The sequence below is a fragment of the Glycine max genome, chromosome 15 (assembly GCF_000004515.6).
Source record: "Glycine max cultivar Williams 82 chromosome 15, Glycine_max_v4.0, whole genome shotgun sequence".
Classification (NCBI taxonomy): Eukaryota; Viridiplantae; Streptophyta; class Magnoliopsida; order Fabales; family Fabaceae; genus Glycine; species Glycine max.
In genome coordinates, this window is record NC_038251.2 from 33853582 (window position 1) to 33871776 (window position 18195).

General features: G+C 35.2%; 1 long non-coding RNA gene across 2 annotated transcripts; it reads left to right on the forward strand.

Annotated features, from left to right (window-relative positions):
- Window positions 1-266: 266 nt before the first annotated feature.
- LOC106796316 (uncharacterized) lies at window positions 267-6362 on the forward strand. Of its 2 annotated transcripts, none has more exons than XR_003264778.2 (2): window positions 267-703; window positions 983-6362. It is a non-coding gene; the product is annotated as an uncharacterized lncRNA (long non-coding RNA). The 2 variants fall into 2 exon arrangements; XR_001385181.3 differs by having other exon boundaries at window positions 2300-6362.
- The last annotated feature ends 11833 nt before the right edge of the window (window positions 6363-18195 follow it).

The following is an 18195-nucleotide window of genomic DNA, read 5'->3' on the forward strand; positions in this document are numbered from 1 at the left end:
CTTGGACTTTATTGATTATATGATTTTTGGCCCTATTTAAATTTCTCCTTCACCTTTTTTTTTATTCATTTTCATATTTTTGACCCACCAACAATGCTGCCTTGTTCCACTTTGAAGTCAGACCATATGAAATTCTAAGTGGGCCAAAAGCATACTAATTAATCGGTGATTATGAAATTCTATTAGAAGTTACAAGCTCCTACTAATTGAATTTAAATTTGAAGGTTAAAAATAGGAATGGGTAGAATAGAAACTTGCCACGCAAACCCAATGGTCAAAAGCCTCACTAGCCAACTCTTGTCTTCTCATTCCTCACTAACAACCTCAAGACGCTCCCTAATCCTCTCCCAAACAATGGCGATGGCGATGCTATGTTCTTCTCACTCACCTCCAATCCTCTCCCAAACCCTAACCTTCCACCGAAATCGATAAACCCTAACCCAACCCTACTTTGTATTCCCCGCTTTCTTAGACCATCACGGCCAATGACAAACAATGCTATGTTCTTCTCCAATCCTCTCCCAAACCCTAACCTCACACCTATCCCCTCATGCTATGTTCTTTCATTAAGAACACTATATTTATCAGCATTGATGGATAACTGAAACATTGTCGCCCTCCCCAAGCCTCTGAACTGAATAAGAAGAACTCTCCGAAGGAAAGTGTGGTTGTCGATTGCGGAAGGCGTCGAACCTCTTGCATGGTCTCTTTCTATTTCTCCCTCTTCAATTCAATTGTTTTCTGAATTTTCACTTTTCTTTTTTCTCAACCGAGTTTTCGACTCTTGATTTTATTCGGTGTGTTTCTCATTTTCCTCGTCAATTGAAGAAACAAAGAAACTTTTGTGCAAAACGATGATGTTTAGTATTTTAATTTAGAAGCAAATGCATCCATCAAGTTCGCTTTGCGTAGTTAGTTAATCACTTAATCATGCCATGACTATGTGAGTTTAGACTATGAATGGTTTTCATTTATTGTTCAGAAAGGTCCTTTGATTTTGGTGGACTAACGGCCGCATGCTTTTGCTCTTTCGGGGTCGCTAAACTTGAGGCCTCCGATCCTGAAAAGATTTGTTTCTTCGTTTCATATCTATTATTACGGGCAAGTTTCAGTTTCTGATAGTGTTTTCTGTAATGTTGCCATTTCTAATTTTGCCTTTTTCTGTCAACTTAAAAGGCTCTTAATAAGAGTCTTTTAATCGATTGTTTGTTGAAGTAATGAATTCTTCAAGTGCTTGATTTTCCAGTTTGCCTTATTGAGGATTTTATTTAGAAAAGGACTCACAATTATTAAAAGAGTATGATGATTTTTTGTCTGAAAAAAATGTGGAGGAGCCGAGAGCTTGAATTTGTAGGAACACAAAATCAATTGATTGATAATTTTACTAAAGCCTTGCCTGTGGAAAACTTTTTTTTTTTCATGTTAGCAGTGAATTGGACATACTAAGTGAAACCTTGCTTGCAATAAAATTAAAATCAAGGCTAGTCTATGAATAAATTGATAATTAGTGTAAAATCCTTGATTTAAATTTCATTATTGATTTTTGCTCCTAAATGTGAGAGTTGGACCTATTTGATGGGTATTGTTTTACATCATATTACATGAGTAGCGTATTAATTTCATTTGAATATTTGATGCCTATGTCTTCTAGAACTTTCAAGGTGAATTGATATTTTGTGTGCTCGCTTGAAAATGATCAAGGCAAATTGGGCTTTCTTTCTTACCCCACTAGACTTTGTTATATTATGCCCCCTAATTGCCCACTTTGAGCCTCTTATTTTATGAATATATGAATTTGATTTTCTTTGGTACCCCTAATTCTTACTTTGAATTATCTTTGGTTCCTTTTTTAAAATATAATTGTCAATATAAAGTGGTTTGATTCTTTTTTTTTTTTTAATATCAATGTTTATCATGCTTTTTAAATGAAAACGAAGCTATGGGGAAAAGGGAAAAACAAAAAAAAAAAAGAAAAGTGACAAAGTTTGAAGAACAGAATGCAAAAGCAAAAGGAAAAAAAGAGTATTTGAAGAAATAAAAGGAGAAAGTAGAAATTGAAAATAAAAAGAATGAAAAAAGAGCAAAAGAAAAAGGAAGAAAAATAAAGAATGAAAGAAGAGAAAAAAAGAAAAAGAAAGTTGAAAAGTGAAAGATGTTCCTATATTTATGTATACTTTTTGTTGAATTCCACTTTTCAGTTATATTTAAAAAAGGGCTCTTTAAATTTGTGAAATTAAATTTTAGCCCTTTGTGTATCTTTTTCTTTCTCTATCTAATCTTGATATCGTTTTCTCCCTAGCCTCATTACAACCAACAGAAAAGACCTTCTGATTCTTGCATGCATTCAAGATAAATAGTGGAGATTGGATAACCTTTGAAGCCTATGGTAAGGCAAGTGATACGAACACGGAAACGAGAAGGATCACCTTGAAGAATTCAGATTTAGAAATTGGTTTAGTTTTGTTTAAAGGGAAGGATATTGACGCCACACTCAAAACATAGGTGAGAAGGTGAGTGATAAGTCATAAATTTGATCGCCATAAGTTGTCTTGATAAGATCTGATTTAGTTCTTTGCCCAAGAACCAAGGGAAGCTCTCACAAAAGGGAGAAAACTCAAACTTTCATTCAGACTCAATTTGCCTCAAAGCTACAAAGTTTATACTGTTCATAGGCTAGGCTTCCTTCTAAACATCCCATGAGGAATTAATTTCCACTTAGAATTAAATTCACACTAACTTTAAATTTCCACTAGAAATAAAGCCCCACTAACCACTATAATAACTTGGGAAACCTAAAAACATAAAAACTAACTTAAAATATTTCAAGAGTCATCTGAACTTATTACATGAAAATAAAATACAAAAATTAAAGGAAAATAAGAAAATGGGCTTTAATTAGTTCTTTAGCCCAAAAACTATGTAATTCATCCAAATAAATTCCAGTCCACAGTTGCATCTTGAGTATAAACTCTTGAGCTCTTTGTGCTCTTCAAATTATTGTCTTTAAGTTTGCTGAATTAAACTTCAAGTAGTAGAAATGAGACAATTCTTGGTTTGGGCACTTGCATGACTAAGCTTTGGAAAGACTTCCTAGTTCTTTTTAGTATTGGTTTGGTCATTGGGTCTTTGATCCATTGCAAAAGATATTTGAAGTGATTAAACCTTTGTTGGATCATATCAGCAAGACTAGAGAAAGTGATTGTGCCTAAATGTTTAACCCTTAAACACTTGTGATAGGAGATATAAGTACCCTAATTAGTAATGGAAATTATTTTAAAGGACCTAAGCCTCTAATTAGATTTGCTCGTAGACAAACTCTTGTCATTATTTTATAAATTGCTAGTTTCACCTAGTTTCCAATTCTACTGCTAATTTCTCTATACTTAGGCATTGCAAATATTCTACTGCTAACTTCTTATGTGTTGCTATTGATTATTGGTTGTCCCCCATAATCCATTTTCACTGCTGAGTGTTGATACTTTACATCAATGCTCAGGATGTTATATCCACTGTTGTTTGTATTTGTTTTGAAATGTTGTAAAGATGATGAAATTGTTCAGCTGTAATTATATCTTGTATATTTGTTTTCTTTTTATTTATCTTGTATATATGTTTTCTTTTTTACTTTTCGTGTTTCTAATTTTTTTTAATATACTAACTTGAAAATATTTTTAAAAATATTACTTAGACAACTATTATAATATGTTGATATCTTCTATCTCTATTTTAAATTAAATTAAATATAAGTTGTGGGCTAAATGGAAAGGTTTTAAAATTAAATTTTAGGTTGTTTGTATTCTGTTGCACTGCATATTAGGTTATTATTATTATTATTATTATTATTATTATTATTATAATAAATTTCTATTCTCTTTGTTTTAATTTTTGTTTGTTTCCAGGTCAATTTTAGCTCTTTATTTAAACTTTTAAATTTTGACTAAAAATTCAGCTGCTGCATGCTATAGCACTAGTTTTGCGCATGTGATTTTTGAAATGTTGGGTCTCACCTCTTGATTTCATATTTTTTCTACTGTTATGAGTTTGAACCATGAAACAATTACCCATCGTCAACTTAACTGTTTGAATTTTGCTTATTTTACTTTGAGTCCAACATGACTTATGTTGGAGTTATAAAGTTGGCTTAGTGGTGAAAGGAGAAGGGAAGGGGGGAGAAGTTGTGGGATCATGTTTTTCCTCCAACAAAAAACTAATAACTAACATTGGCTGATAAAAAATAAATGTTGAAGTCGGAATGGTTTGTTCCCATAAGATGTCAAACAAGCAAGGAACACTTGTGACATGACTTATAGAACTTTAGGCTCCATACTTCCTACAAGTATTCTTTGCTTGTTTGACATTTAAATGAACTATTATTTAATAGTTTGTGCTTCACTTGCCCAAGCGAGGATATTTGAAGTGAACTTTAATCTAAGATTCCAAGTTAAGATATTTTGGTGGTTTTTTATTTAACGTTTTATCAAGGCATGTTTTCTAGATGTGTAACAAAAAACTATCATTATTCCTTGGAAAAAAATCAGCAAGCAAAAAAGATCATATGATATTACATGCAGGTGGTTTCTTTGCTTTCTACTGTGTATTAAGTATTTAATACTGATATTTTGTATAGTATTTTGAACAATTTAGACACTATCAATGTGCACACTCAAAGATGATGAAGGCTAGGATGTCATGATGTATACTAGAAAGGAGCTTGAAGTGGCTTGTGAAGACTTTAACAACTTGAATTGGGTCCTCACCAAATAGTGTGGTTTTCAAGGATACAATGAATGGTGGGCCTGGGATTTCTATAATTCCCTCTACATCAAGAAGAGAATTAGATAGTTTTTCTTTTTTAATTTTCTAACTTGAAAATATTTTTGAAAACATTATATCTTTTATAATATGTTGATATCTTATATCATTGTTTTAAATTAAATTAATGATAACTTGTGGGCTAAATGGAAAGGAGGTTTTAAAATTATATTTTTTTGTTATTTATATTTTGTTGCACTGCATAATAGTTTTTTTTATTATTATAATTTCTATTCTGTTTGCTTTAATTTTTTTTTATTTCCAAATCAATTTTAGGTTTTTATTTAAACTTTTAAATTTTGACTAAAATTCAGCTGTTCCATGATATAGCACTAGTTTTGCACATGTGATTTTTAAAATTTTGGGTCTCACTTGTTGGGTTCAGATTCCACTCATCATTCAACTTCTCTTACACATCTTTTGGTTGTCAAAAAAAGAATTGCCAATTGATGCTTATGTTTGTTGTTGTAATTATTAGAGTATTCTTACTCCCACTAAGTAAAGTGTAATGATTTTTACTTGGTCATAGTTAGCAACAACAAGCTACCAGTTAATTGTCAGGGAGCTGTCAGGTAGTTAGAGTTACTAACATTAGTTAATTAGTAACTGGCACAGTTAGTTTTTGTTAGTCACTCTATATATAGAGTTGACATAGTTCATTGTAATTTGGCCTTTTCTTTTTCAATCAATGATAAAATTAGTTTTTCAGTTTCTCACAAATACTATCATGGTATCATAGAGCGAGCAAGGTTGTGATCTGCAACAAGTTTTTCATTTCCAAGCTTTGATCTCGATTGATCTTTGTTTTTTGATCTTTGATCCCTATTTTTCCCTCCTCCGCCACCTTTCTCCATCGTGCGTTGACAACTTTGGTGGTTTCTGATGCGCTAGTCCAACTCCTATTACTGTTGGTGATGGCGGTGGTCTTTTCCTCCGCCAAACAATGATCTTGCATAGTTGATTCAACCTTCATTGGCAAACATGAACTTCAATCACTCCATTATAGGGAAGCTTGATGCCATGAATTATCTTTTTTGAAAATCGCAGGTCGAACCTATGATTCGCAGACATTGCCTTCAGCATTTTATTCAGAACCTAGAGATTTTGGTGCAATTTGCGACTATTGTTGATCATGATGTTGGTTGCGATACTGAAGCTTATCATACCTGGGAGCAACAAGATCAGTTGTTGCTCTCGTGGCTTCAATCCACCATTTCTAATCCAATGCCTCGCAAATTAATCGGTTGCACGAGTTTGTGGTTGCTGTGGGATAAAATCCACAATTATTTTCATGCTCATATGAATGTGAAGGCGAGACAGCTTCGTATTGATCTTTGTTAGATCTCTCTTGAAGGTTAATCTGTTTCCAAATTTGTTTCTACAATACAAAATATCCTAGATTCTCTAGTTGCTATAAGGAGATCCAATTTATGTGAAAAAACATGTTGACATTATTGTTGAAGGTTTACTAGAACATTATGACTCTTCCATTGCATTCATAAGTAACAAACTTGAACTTCATTCTATTGATGAAATTGAAAAGTTTCTCAAGAAAAATGTTGCTTCTCTATTAATGTTGCATCAACTTCCTCTGCTCCTTCGATCCCTAATTCAGACATTGTTCAAGCTAATCTTGTGCAACAATCCTCTAATCAAAATCAAATTCCTAATCAGAGTCAGTATTCGAATTATTCCTAAACTGATTAGAATTAGTATCTGTAGTCCAACTTCAGTGGTGGTTGTTGAGGGGAAGGGGGTTGTGGTGGTCGCAGCTCCATTCAATGTTCTATCTGCTTCAATTTGGACATGATGCTGCTAATTGTTGGCATAAGCCTTCCTCCTCATTCTATAGTGGTGTTACTTTTCCTATGTTCACACAATGACTCTACCTGTGCAACCTGTTTGAAACTGTCAGACCCTAATTTCATCCGAGTATAATGCTTTTATCATTGTAGTGGTATGTGGTATATATATATATAGGGAGGAGCTCCCCTTTACCTCTTGTTTCCTTTTTAGAAAACAAATCACAATGGTAGGCCTACTTGTCCATTAGAAGATTTTCGCATGACGCCTAATAAGAGCAAGATAATAGAGGAGGTGCCTAATGTGTTATGTCAATGTGGAGCTTTCCCTAATGTCCTTCTGATGGGAACAAAGGGTTGTGTCAACTATAACCCTATGTTGGGGATCAGGGAGTTAGGATACCCGATCCGTGGACTACCCTCAAATGGAGCTATCCAACCGTTCATTGCTAGAGGATTGGACGAAGAACATCTCAGTCTGCACCAACAAATTAGGAAGGCATAAGACTCCCCAAATAGAAGGGACAAGGGGTTAAGGAAGAGAGATGAGGGTGTTGTAGGCAACTATCCATAGTGGTTGGAGAATAGGGTGTGAGAAGTCAAGCTGGCTAAGAAGACAAAATGATGCAGTCCTAACCCGCAAGGGCATTGGATAGAAGACTCCAAGTCGATTGAGCCAGAGATCCAAGGAAAGGTCCTAGGGTTCTCATGAGCCTTAGGGTAGATTTTGAGCCCATGGACTAAGTATGAGTCCGCTTATCTTTGTAAATATTAGAATAGGTTTTTCCTTTGTTTGAGCCTTGTATTTTGGTCATTCTAGTAGTGTAGGGTTTTAATCTTGTATTTCGAGACATTTTGAGTAGTCTTTGTAGTAGAGACTTTTTTATATTTTCATGTATTTTGTCATGAGGGTGAGCTTAACTATTATAGGGGGTGTGTAGCTAAGCTCTAACTTCTCATCTCAAGGAGGTGAACTTAGCTATTAGAGAGGTGTGTGTAGCTAAGCTCTAACTTCTTTAGGAATCTTTTTAAGGAAACTTTTCAAGTAGATGAGCTTAGTTATGAGAGGGGTGTGTGTAGCTAAACTCTAGCTTCTTATGGAAGTTTTTTCAAAGAAGCTTCTTAAGGAAATTTTCTCAAGAAAACTTCTCAAGGAAGTTACGTAGTCTATAAATAGAAGCATGTGTAACACTTGTTGTAACTTTGATGAATGAGAGTCTTGTGAGACACAACTCAAAGTTCAACTTCTTTCCCTTTTTTCTTCCTTCAATTTCGTGCTCCCCCCTCTCTTTTTCTCCCCCTCTTTCTTTTCCTCCATTGAAACATCCTCTCCAAGCTCTTATCCAAGGCTCATCTTGGTGGTGAAGCTTTTTCTTCCATGGCTTATTCCCTAGTGAATGACGCCTCCTCTCACCTCTTCTCCTTTGTCTTCCGCTGCATCTCCATGGTGAAAAATCATCATTGAAGGACTTCATTGAAGCTCAAAGATCCAGCCTCCATAGAAGCCCCACAAGCAAGCTTCCATCATAAATGGTGAAAGGGTCGAGATAGATGTACCTATTGAGACGGAGGAGGTTAGAGAATTAAAAGCAGAATTGCAGAAATCCATGGGGACGAAAGAAAAGTTGAAGGGAGTAGTTATCAGGGTAAGGAAAGAATGCAATAGACTAAGGGATATCAGCATGTCAACAATTGATGCATTGGAGCGAGAAATGAGAAGGGCTAAAGGGGAAGAGACGAATAGAAAAAGGTACCAAGGAGCTTCGTCAGACAATAGTAATGAACTCAAGCTGAGAAGGACAAAGAGAGACCAAGCCAAAACGTGACACTGAGAGATAAGTTGAAGGATTGTTGGGTGTCAAAGGAAAGCTTGAAGGAGCAGTTATGCATGATGGAAAAGAATATACTAATAATTGTCAATCAATATGAGGGAAAGGCGAGATCTGGCTACTATACATGGGCATGCTTTGAGAAATGAACAGGCAGAAGTGCTAGCCTTACAGGGTGAAAGAGAAACAAGGGAGGAAGTGATGACTGATATATACTTTGCTCACAACGAAGTTCATAGTCTCTTCGATTACTACCAGCACATGGTTGAACTGATCACTCACATAATTAAGAATCGTTGATGCACATGTTATTTATTTTCGGTTGTACCCTAACGCAATGTAATGAACCCAGTTGTTTTAATGAAAAGTCGATTTGGTTTGACCCTGTGTTCTTTTGAGCGACTTGTGTAAAATTTGCAATATTGTAGCAACTTATCATTTTCATGCATTCATGCTTATTGGTTGTTGCATCCTTATGCATTGCTCATTGCATTCTTTCCTTGAAATCAGAAAAGTAACCATTCTAATCAACAAGAAAGAACGTTTTACAACACCCTTACCAAACGTGTGCCAAGACCAAGATAATGAGTGAAATAGAGTAGGTGCATGAACAAATGAAGACCAATATGGAGACCATAAAGGAGAAAATGACGATAATGATGGAGGTGATGATGGATATGAGGAAAATAATGGAGGTAAACACTGTTGCTGCTACTACTACCAGTACTGCTACTGTGAGGGACCCAACTCACCTGCCCGTTTTTAATCAAGAAAGTCACCTAGTGTCAAATGTGGAAGGTCAAGGAGGTGCAACAGGAGTAACTGCGTATGGGCCTCAGTACACCCAAAGCCATAATAGATATACTTTTTCACCATATTGTTTGCGTCCTAACTATACATTACCCATGGTTGTATAGGTGTCTGTTGAGAACGTTACTAATCCTATCCCTGTTTGTACTGAGAATCATCAAACTCAACCCAATCAGACTCAAGCCTATAACTCCAATGCCATGGAGGAGGCACGAGAAGCTCCTATAAACTATACTGTAACTGGTTTTGAGCCCCATCCAGGATATACTGCTGAAGGGCGTGCATTTTCTAGCGTCCTTGTGTTAAATGCTCTTGGAGCCTTTCAATATCGCTCGTTATCACAACCCTTGCATTTCGTGAGGGGAGAAGGGTCTCCCGCAGTATTTAAGAAGGAAAAGATTAAGCATATAGAGGAGGAGTTATGCGCTATCGAAGGAGGGGGAAGTTATGGTTTTGTCGACATGTCAGAGCTACGTTGGGTACCTAATGTGACTATTCCCCCAAAGTTCAAGGAGCCAGATTTTGATAAATACAAAGGGACTGTTTGCCTTAAGAACCACCTAAGGATGTATTGTAGAAGGATCAGGGCTTATGCGAAAAATGAGAAGTTGATGCATTTTTTTCATAAAAGCCTGGCTAAGGCGGCTATTATTTGGTATACTAACCTGAAACCTTCTTAGATTCGCTCTTGGAGGGATCTGATAGATGCTTTCATTAGGCAATCCCGATACAACTTTGACATGGTGCCAAACAGAATGCAGCTGCAAAACCTATTGAAGAGACAATGAGTCATTCAAAGAGTATGTTCAGAGGTGGCGAGACCTGGCAACTCAGGTAGTTCCCCCTATGACAGAAAGAGATATGATAACGATGATAATGGACACGTTACCAGTTGTCTATTATGAAAAGATAGTGGGATATATGCTTGTGAGCTTTGTGGATTTGGTGTTTGCAGGGGAAAGGATTGAAGTTGGTTTGAAACAGGGGAAGTTTGATTATGTTGCTTCAACAAATTCTGGTAATAGGAGGCCTGTGATGAATGGAGTGAAGAAGAGAGAGGTAGAAGCCCATGTCATGGCTACGGTTCCTACATGGTCAAACCTCGCAAGCCCCTTATAATCCCATGTATGAGTATCCCCTACACCAATACCACTGCTCAACCAGTATCAGCCCTCCCCCCTGCCCAATACCCCTCCGATCGAGAGCACCCAATCAACCACATAGACCACCCCTATATCACCCACAAAATCCACCCCCTATACAACCTAGACCAAACACTACTCCCAATCTCAACCTAAACACTAGCCCGAGAAGAGATTTCCCAGAAAAGAAATCAGTCCAGTTCGTGCCAATTCCAATGTCATACATTAATCTGCTACCATACTTGCTCGATAACCAAATGGCAGTAGTAAGCCCAGGAAAGATCTGTTAACCTCGATTTCCCCGATGGTATAAATCCCAACATTAAATGCGCCACTAATCTGCTACCATACTTGCTCGATAACCAAATGGAAGTAGTAAGCCCAGGAAAGATTTGTCAACCTCCATTCTCCTGATGGTATAATTCCAATGTTACATGCGCCTATCATGAGGACACTCCATTGAATAGTGTTTGGCCTTTAAGCATAAAGCACAATGCTTGATTGGTGCGGGGTAGCTTACGTTTCAAGATGATAGTCCCAACATGAGAACTAATCCCCTCGCGAATCATGGAAGCTCATATGTGAATGCTATTAAAGAAGGGGAGGTTCAAAAGTTAAAGAAAATAAAGGATGTATTAACCCTAAAGAGATTTATTTTGGGGGCATTACGCAAGGTTGGTATGGTTGAATATGATGGTAATGAGGAGAATCAGTGGCCGCTACATCCAAGGGAGTTTCATGATGTAGATATATGGTTAGTGTCCAAGAAGTTGTTGCAGAGGTTGATAAATGAGGGTCGAATTGAAATTGGCCACGTGAGAAAGGAGGAAGGTGAGATGTTTATGCAATTGAGTGACACCAACCTAAATAAATCTAGGCCTTTGGTAATTCATTTTACTAGAGATGTTACCACTCACATGCCTCAAGGTTTCCAGCCAGCTATGGTGAGGACGCCATCACCATTCCCTTACGAGAGTAACAAGACAGTGTCATGGAGGTACGGTGTACATGTGTCTGATGGAGGGCAGGACGTATCTGTCATGCGTGTTGGGTCTAGCATGCCAACTGTTAAAGTCACAAATATTTTTGGCATGAGTGGCATGACTTGTAGTGGACATGTTTGTACTCCTCTCGAGCTACTAGCGGGGTCGAAAAACAAAGGAAAAACAAACGAGAATGTGATTGAAAGGGAAAAAATGGACCCTATAATGAACAACGAGACTCCTATCGAAAAGCCTACAAAGAAAGAGGAGAATTCTAGCAAGAAGAAAATGATGCAATCCTACCCCGTAAGGGCATTGGATAGAAGACTCCAAGTAGATTGGGTCAGAGATGCAAGAGAAGGTCTTAGGGTTCTCATGAGTCTTAGGGTAGATTTTGAGCTCATGGATTAAGTATGAACCCACTTATCTTTGTACATATTAGATTAGGATTTCATTATTTTTATGTCCTTGTATTTAGGGCTCTATAATGTAGGTAGGGTGCCCAAGAAATATAGAATTTTTTAGCCCTTGTATTTTAGGGCACCTAGACTAGTTTTTGGATTAGGGGTAGCTTTGTAATTTTACATGCATTAAGTGAATATTTAATGTGTATTGAGAAATAAATTTAATTGAATTGAGATAAGCTCAATCCAATTAAATTTTAGAGGGAGAGGTGAACATTTGCTTGCTACACCCCATTGTCAGATCATATAGTCACACTTTGTGCATATCTTTCATACTTTACATGTTTCATGACACCTAAACACACTTAGTGGAAAATTTTGGACTTGATCTTGGATTAGTGGGCTGTACCATATCAGAATTTCACTAAGTTAGCCTCTACATTGTTCTTCCCAAGGAAGTATGAGAAGTTAATGTTAGCCTCTTAATGTTTTCTTTCTTTTTCTCTCCTATGGGAGTGAGACCTAAGATGTGACCTATGTCTTCCTTCATAATACTCACAAAGTTCTTCACTTAAGCTCTTGCAAGAGTTATTACTACTATAGGAGATATGTTTTTCTTTTCTTAACTGTTTTAATATTTTCCTTCTTTTTTCCTCTCTTATTTTCTCTCTTTCATCTTGACTGATTTCTTTCATTCTTTTTTTTCCTTTTTCTTTTTTCTCTTGTTTTTCTTTCCACACAACTTAAGGGATCTCAACTCATCTAATATCTTATACAAGGGGTCCTTAGGAGTAGAAGTCTCACCATTAACACTAGATGAAGAATGGAGACTCATGTTGGTTCCTAAGTTGTGGTTCTTTCTTGTTGGGGGTTTGAAAACAAAGAGGTAAAAGAAACTATGGTTGAAACTAGCCAAAATAAACACTAAAAGAGGTGTGAAAGATAAGGTAAAAACTAATTGGTAAAAGACAAGCTATCTAGGCGGTTTGACAATGGAAGGTAAATGAAATAAGCTATGAAAGTAAGCAAGAAATGTAAACTAGGCGAATCCTAAGAGTATTTGGATGACCACATTTAAGGTTCTCAACAAAATACTCACACAATCTTAAGGGAAAATTGCCTAAAATTATTACACACAAATGAAAGTAGGGTGACCTATTGGAGACTTCCAACTTACTTCCAATGAAAGACTTTTTTGTTACAAAATTTGAAAGCAATGAAACTAAGTACATTGTCAATTACAAAATTACAAAAAGGTCCTCAATTTTGGTGATTGTTCTCTCTTTGGTGATTCACTCAATTTAGAGTGTTTCTTAGTCCAATAGCTCTTAAGGTGGTTTTCCCCTTGTTTATTGACTCAAATTCTTCAAGGGATAACATTAATTCTCCTTTCCAATTCCCTATATGGCAACTCACAAACAAGGAAACAAAGAGACAAGCAATAACCAAAGACAAAAAAATGAAATAAAAGTTAAACCAATAGAGTTTTAACAAGACTAATTTTCAAGGATTATTCAACAATTAAAGCAATGAAAAATACATAAAAGTAAGTTAGTACTCAAAGAGAAACTTAGAATGACTCTAAAGTAGAGTAAAAAAACTATAAAAAAAAGACTCAAGAAACCTCTAGTTTTGAAACTTGTTTTCACACTAATTTTCAATTGAAGTTTCAGAATTAAGATTGGTATAAAATAACTACCAATTATAAAACAAATATTGAGCCAAAATAACAAGCACACTTTCCTTTCACTTTTTTTCCTGCACACTGATTTTTTTGTCAACTTGTGTGATTTTTTTTATTTTTCCTTTTATCCAAATCGCTTGGTTCTTTTTTCATAATTTTGGTCCAGATGTCTAGAAAATTTAGTAAAAATTTCAGCTCAAAACACGTAGTGACCAATTCCCAGTAATTTATACAAGTTCATATGTTCAAGCTGTCAGCACTAGCGATTTCAACCTAGAAATCAAGAGTTGTGTTTATGTTATTTAAGGTTTGGATAGTTATAATTTGTGTTTGTTTATGCTCAATTATCTTGAATAACACAATTCAAGAGAGCTTAAGACTTATTTTGATTCACAAATTCAGTCACAACTTAGCACCACAACTCAACTTCATCATAGGCATCACGTAAGAAACTTAAAAAAAAAAGTTTAACAAGACTACTTCTAGGAATTGATTTAGAACATGTTATGAACTAAATAACATGTTTGAATTAGACTCAAAATTCAAAAGATAGGCTAAGAATGACAAGAATACATGAACAAATGTGTCTAGAATTCAATCAACAAAATAAAAATTCAACACAAACTTAGAACATAATGTGACAATTACTATGACTAAACATGACTTTAAGACAACATGGATTAAGTGATTTACACTTAGATTTTTGGGTTTTTTTTGTCTAATCAATATTTTGGAAGAAAATTTAGATCTAATGTTCAACACAAGAATATTATGAATGAAAAATGATAGAACCTAAAATCAACACAAAAACATGATTCAATAGTAGATCTACAAAATTTGAAATATAGAATTGCAAGAACAAGTGTAGATCTAAGATTTAATTGATTTTTTTTATCTACTCTAAACAGCACCAAACCACAAGACAATGGAAGATATACATGGAGAATAAGATGAAGAACAAGGAATTAAAGTGAATTGACCAAACAAAAAGATAGAGGAAGCAAAAGAACATTACCTAGATAAAGATGCTCTGATATCACATGATGTAGCTCCATGTGGAGCTTGTAGGCCTTGAATCTTCTTCATCAATAGATTCCTTTGCTTATTGAGGTCTGATTGCAGCAAAATGAAGAATGAGAAAGATGAATGGAGATGTCACTTCAAATAAAAGATGAGTCTAGAAGAAGCTCACCACCATAGGAAGCCATTGATAAGAGCTTGGAGGTAGGAGAAGAAGAATGGAGGGAGAAGGAAAGAGGGAGCACGAAATTTGTTCCTCAAAAGAGGTTTGAACTTTGAAGTGTAATTCTCAAATGATCAAAGTTGAAAAAATACACACACATGACCTCTATTTATAGCCTAAGTGTCACACAAAATTGGAGGAAATTTCACTTGAATTTGAAATTGAATTTGTGGAGCCAAATTTTTGAGTCAAAATTTGACTAATTATGATTAGTGAATTTTAGATATGATTCAACCCACTAATCCAAGATCAAGTCTAAGATTTTCCACTAAGTGTGCTTAGATGTCATGAAGCATATAAGGACATACACAAAGTGTAACTATATGATGTGACAATGGGGTGTAGCAAGCAAATGTTCACCTCCCCCTCTAAAATTTAATTGGATTGAGTTTCTTCCAATTTAATTAAATTTATTTCCCAATACACACATCAAATATTCACTTAATGCATGAGATATTATAAAACTACCTCTAATACAAAAACTAGTCTAGGTGCCCTAAAATACAAGGGTTGAATAATCTTATATTTCTAGGGTATCCTACCTACATTATGGAGCCCTAAAAAATAATGAAATCTTAATCTAATATGTACAAAGATAAGTGGACTCATACTTAGTCCATGAGCTCGAAATCTACCCTAAGGCTCATGAGAACCCTAAGACTTTCTCTTGCATCTTTGGCCCAATCTGAAGTCTTCTATCCAATGTCATTGCGGGGTAGGATTTCATCAGGAAATATCTGCTGAGGAAGCAACAAAATTCCTAAAAGTCATTCCCTATTGTCGCAACCTATCCTTCAGTGGGACGGCGAGGCGAGATTCATGGGTGCGTCTTCCAAAATTGAAAACGTGCGGGAGTCGTCACCAACGTTTATTCGAGAAAAACGTTAGAAAAACCAAAAAGAGGTTCGTGCATTAGCATCCCACGCATCCGTCACAAGGGACGACAACCTTTAATCGAGCGTGCAAAATCATGACTTCTATATTTGTTTATTTTCCCTTTTTTTATGTTTTTACTTTTTGGGGTCAACAAGAGCGTTGTCCTTGCTCCTACGTATCCTCAAGTGCGATGAGGAACTCAGACCTACGTAGTTCTTTAAAAGCAAGCAAGTTATGAGTAGAGTTGATTTTAAATTTTTGAAAGATTCATTTTAACCAACAAGAATAGAAGAGACCGTTAAGGCGTTGGACCTTGAACGGTTTAGGTAAACTAACTCTTAATCCAACCTATATTCTGATACATGTTATACCTTTGTGCCACTAACTTGAACTTCGAAGTGTCTTCACAGGTTCACACCACCAACATTCGTGGGGGATCTCATGAAGGATCATCATCATGAGGAAGTTCTGCAATTTGAAAAGATTTATATGTGGCCCGAGTTCATGTGGGACAAGGACCACCATATTATGATGAATAAGAAAATACCATGGATGTCTTGTTTTGAAGTATGACTCTATCCTTGGGAGTGTTATCCAGTTTGAAATCTTCTTATGACTCATTTTGATCCCATGACTTGGAGTATCCTTGCAAGACTAAGTAACCCTAACGAGCAACTAATAATCTCATCTCAATGAAAGTGTGTTGTCGAGTTTCCCATGGTGTGGAAATATGGCAATTAGATGTCCTCTTGAGCTTCTTTCACGAGTGATTTATAGTACCACATGCATGTAGAGTATATTAAGTCGAGTCTACATAATGCATGTGTGCATATGAGAATGTACATGATTGTGTGACTGTGGTACAAATGTGTCACTTGTCATGACATTATTTTGAATTGCTTTTAATCCTTACACTATTATATGTGGTAAGATGTATCTCATTCCCATATTTGCTTGTCTTTTTTGTGTTTGGGATCTTGCCATTTGCAAGTAAGGTTCAATATCATGCTAAGGATGATTCTTAAGGAGGCTTAAACCTCAATTAGTAGTTATTACTTTATGTTTTCTTTATGGGTTGTAATGCTCTAATAGGTTGTAACATTAGGACTAGACTCATGTTTATTTCTTCTTTGGACTTCTTTTTATTGTAATAGTTTAGTTATGGATTTTAAATGACCTTTGGAGAGCCAATGCGATTTAAACTAGTATTATTTGTCTATGCGATGACTTTTAAAACATTTGAAGTTATATGATATCATCTTATTTTATAAGAAAATTTTAAAAAAAAAACAAAAACATTATATTCTACTTGTCCTAATTTTATAAATAAATCTAGGTGGTAGTAGAGGGTGTTACATGGGCACATCAAACACCAATACTTATAAGACGTGTTAAACTAAAATAATATCCTTTTTACGGTTCCTTTAGTGTCAAACTAAAATAATATCTTTTTTTTTGCTCCAATACCTAAAGACAAACATCTTTCGCATTTATAGTTTGTATTTTTAAAATTTTAAAAATCAAATTTCTATTTTTGAGAAACTATAAATGCAAATTGCTTAAAAATTTATTAAGTATAGATTTCTCTATTTCTCATAATTCCCTTTGTTTCTGGTGTGTGACTTTTTGTTGTCGACTTCTCTCTGGTCTTTGTATTAGTTGAGATTTGACTCCAAAGTTCCACCAACTTCATAATTACTCATTCTCGACATCCAAACTTCCATTGCTTTTGAAAAGGATTGGTTTGTTGTGTTTCCATTTCACATCCTTGTTTGGCTCTCAACTTCTTTAGTAAGTTCCTAATTGTCTTGTTTCTTTTATTCCCTTTCCATTTGTTAGGGTGATGCAAGATGTACCCAACATTTTAAGTGAATGGGCGAAAATATCCTTCACTCAAGTTGATTCATATGAGTTATACGGATCAACATCATCCGTATGAGTCATATGGATCAACTTGATCCGTATGAGTCATACGGGTCATGTTGATCCATATGAGTATGACTCATACGAATCAACCACGAACTCACATACCTTCGATGCTGGATAATTTTGGAATTAACAACAAATGTTGGGTGCACAAGCAATAAAGCTGGTGCACCTAGCAACACCCCATTTGTTAATATAGAGTAAAGACAACATAATCAATACTTCCTCTAGACTCATTTAAATAAAAAAAAGTTTTGTTTCTTGAACTTAAATATAGGTAAATCTAACTAATTTTATTCTTATTTAATTATATCATTCCTAAAACACATTTCATTTAATTACAACTTTATTTTTAAGGACTCTATTTCATTTAATTGTATTTTTGCAATATAAAAAACCAACTATATACTACATATATTTATCTTGCTAATTGTATTCATGTGATATTAAATAGAGACAACACACATGAATTAGGGGTCATTGTGTATATTGTATAGATAATTTATACCCTTGCAGATAAAGCATTTACCTTTAACAATGTTAAGTTATTACATAAAGGGGAAATGAATTACCAATTGTGTTATTTACCTGTTTTGTAATTCTTTGAACGAATCATGGAAGCCTATACATAATGCATGTGTGGTTAGTCCAATCATCATAAGACCCTTTTACATTATTCCTTTT